This window comes from Cuculus canorus, chromosome 2 (assembly GCF_017976375.1).
Source record: "Cuculus canorus isolate bCucCan1 chromosome 2, bCucCan1.pri, whole genome shotgun sequence".
NCBI classification, from domain to species: domain Eukaryota; kingdom Metazoa; phylum Chordata; class Aves; order Cuculiformes; family Cuculidae; genus Cuculus; species Cuculus canorus.
This window is the reverse complement of record NC_071402.1, coordinates 153,234,718-153,237,608: the sequence shown is the minus strand read 5'-3', so window position 1 is coordinate 153,237,608 and position 2,891 is coordinate 153,234,718.

The window sequence follows — 2,891 nt, the reverse complement described above, 5'->3', positions numbered from 1 at the left end:
GCCATGTATGCTAGAAACTGACATGTTCTTGTTTGGATGACACAAAATAAGTGATTTACGGTATTGTATGGAGTTTATTATAGCCACTGTTACTTTGTTTTGAATTTTCTGAAACTGTTTTATAGAAGATGATGTTTTGTTTTGACGTTGGTGAGTGGTGGATGACACATGGGCCTTGCACCAGTGAAATAAAAGCTGTTAACATCTTTATGAATGTTTGTGGTGGTTCTGATTTACCTATTCCTCCACTTATCTCACAAGATTACCTTTCCGTATGTATGTTGATGTATGTGGAATCATAGTAACACTGAAGTTGGAAGAGTCCCCTGGAGATTTCTGGTCCAGACTGGCTCAGCGCAGGGTTCACTTCAAAGTCGGATCTCAGGGACAGTCAAGTTTCAAGTTTCTTCACAGAAGAAACTTGGAGGTTCCTTAACGTCTCTAGCAACCTGTTCCAGGGCTTAGCTACCATACTGTGGACACATGGTTTTGCGTTATGGCCACAGTGTTTGCTGTTTTATGGTTTAAACCTAAGCAGAGTAGGAAATCCTACTTATTCTGTTTGTGCTGATATTGTTCTTATCTCTGTCAACAGAATTTTTGTCACAGTTCGTGTAGCCCAATAACGATTTTGTAAAACACATCAGTTTGGTTTTAATAGAATGGAGGGATTGAGACCATGCAATTACTTGTTCAGCAAAAATTAGAGATTAAGCAATATTGTGACTCTGTGACTCGAGCCTTGCTCTGAATGCTTTTGAACTTAGAGTTCAGGCCTCAGGAAAAAATACATTCAACCAGACTTTTCTCAATCCTCTCACTAAGAAAGAAATGGTTAATCTAGTATACTGTGTGCTGTTTCAGCTTGCTCCAGTGTTAAATCAGATTGTGTTTAAATCTATGTTTCAAGTTTGTCACTGCACTCCTGGCTTTTTACATTTTTGGCCTGTACAGCAGAATCTGTAACTGTGAGCACAACATACCTGGAGTCAGGCTTCAGAGGAAGATTGTCAGATTTGGTACAGTGAGCAAAATGTGGGCTGAAACACTGGCGTGCTCACTTAGTGCTACGAAATAGGGAATGCTGGGGTTAGGCATAGTTACATGTGGCCTGTAGCCAGTTTTAACCAGACGTTGGGGTATCTTAGGGTTACCAGGAGGTGGTATTTTTACTAAACATTTCTGACATAAGGCATGAGTATGCAGGTTTTCGAGGGGGGAAAAAAACTTCTTTCACAAAGTAATCAAGACTTGCACTGAAAACAAATGAGGAAATGTGTTCATGTTTGCTCTTAATAAAAAGAATGTTGATAGTAAGAAACTAATAGAGGATGTTTGAATGTCCTGAAGCTGTGTTTCCTCCTTCTTCAACTTGTTTGGAGGCGGACTTACCTACCACACTACAGATCATATGAGTTTGAAACAGTCATTGAGCGGAAAAAAATTCAAGATGGGATGTGTTGGACGACAAATACAAATGTGAACTGTTAGTCCCTTTTCTTCTGTCTTAATGACCACTGTTGGACTAATTGAAGCTTGTTGGGCAAATAAGCTTGCCTTTACAGTTATGTTTTATGGACTTCTTGTAAATAGTTAATGAACCACAATGACCTGTGAACAGCAAGTTAAAAATGCTTCCTGAACCTTCTGCTCTGGGCACTCACCTGAGAAAGGAGCACATGCATTGGCTTTGAGTCCTCTTGGACAAAGGAAGGAATTGAACCCAGGACTTGATAGTCAGAAGGGCCAGTGGGTATCTGGTCTACCTCCAGACATCTACACCAGCAGTTATTAGTGCACTTCCACAAAACCTGATGTCTGAAGGAGTGCGCTCTCTATACATAATGCATCAGGGTAGGTTTTTGGAGCCTGATGAGGACATTTGTTGCTCTAATAGCTGTTGATGGGGTTGTGGTCCTGCTTTGTCCCTGGAGCACACTCTGGTGGTCACAGGACACTTCTGTGAGATGACATGCTAACTTTACAGAGAACTCCTCAGTATTACTTATTACTCTCTACAACTACCTGAGAGGAGGGAGCTGGCCTCTTCTCCCAAGTGACTGAGGACAGGACAAAGGGGAATGGCCTGAAGCTCCGCCAGGGGAGGTTCAGGCTGGATATCAGAAAAAAATTCTTCACGGAAAGAGTCATCGGGCACTGGAACAGGCTGCCCAGGAAGGTGGTCGAGTCACCTTCCCTGGAGGTGTTTAAGGAACGGGTGGATGAAGTGCTTAGGGACATGATTTAAGGGAGTGTTAGGAATGGTTGGACTCGATGATCCAGTGGGTCCTTTCCAACCTGGTGATTCTATGATTCTGTGATTGTTTTCTTGAATGCAATGATCTGTTAGCTTGGTTCACCGTGTTTGGTGAAACTGCAAGTTTACTGAATAGAACAGTGAACCTCGCCCTGAACTGGTCTTGAACTTCGCTGCTGGTTGCTTAACTCTTGTGAAGTCAGTTCCTCTGTTTTGGTCTTTTTTTCATTGACTTGTAAAATGCCTTGAAAATCTGTTGGAGAGCATCATAAAGATCTAGGTCAACAGCATTGCTTCCATGGAGGGACTGCACAGAGGCAGAGTGTAGGTAAGCTGAATTGCATCAGGCTGTTCAGCCTGATCTGCAAAGTTCTAACTGGGGCTTCTGACTCTGAGCTTTTGTGTTACCATATGCCCATTAGAAAGGAGGATTACCTGTCCCCATCAACCAGTTAGCAAATGATGTGTTTTAGCCTTGATTAACTTTGACTTGATTTGAGTCAGTTCTTTAAGAGTGCAAGGTATTGTTTCCTGTTATCCTCTGTTTCCCTTTTTTCAGTTGTATTTAAAAACACTTAAGGCTTTTATGAACCTAAAGAGCATTGTGCATATGTTCAGTATGATACTTCTTAAT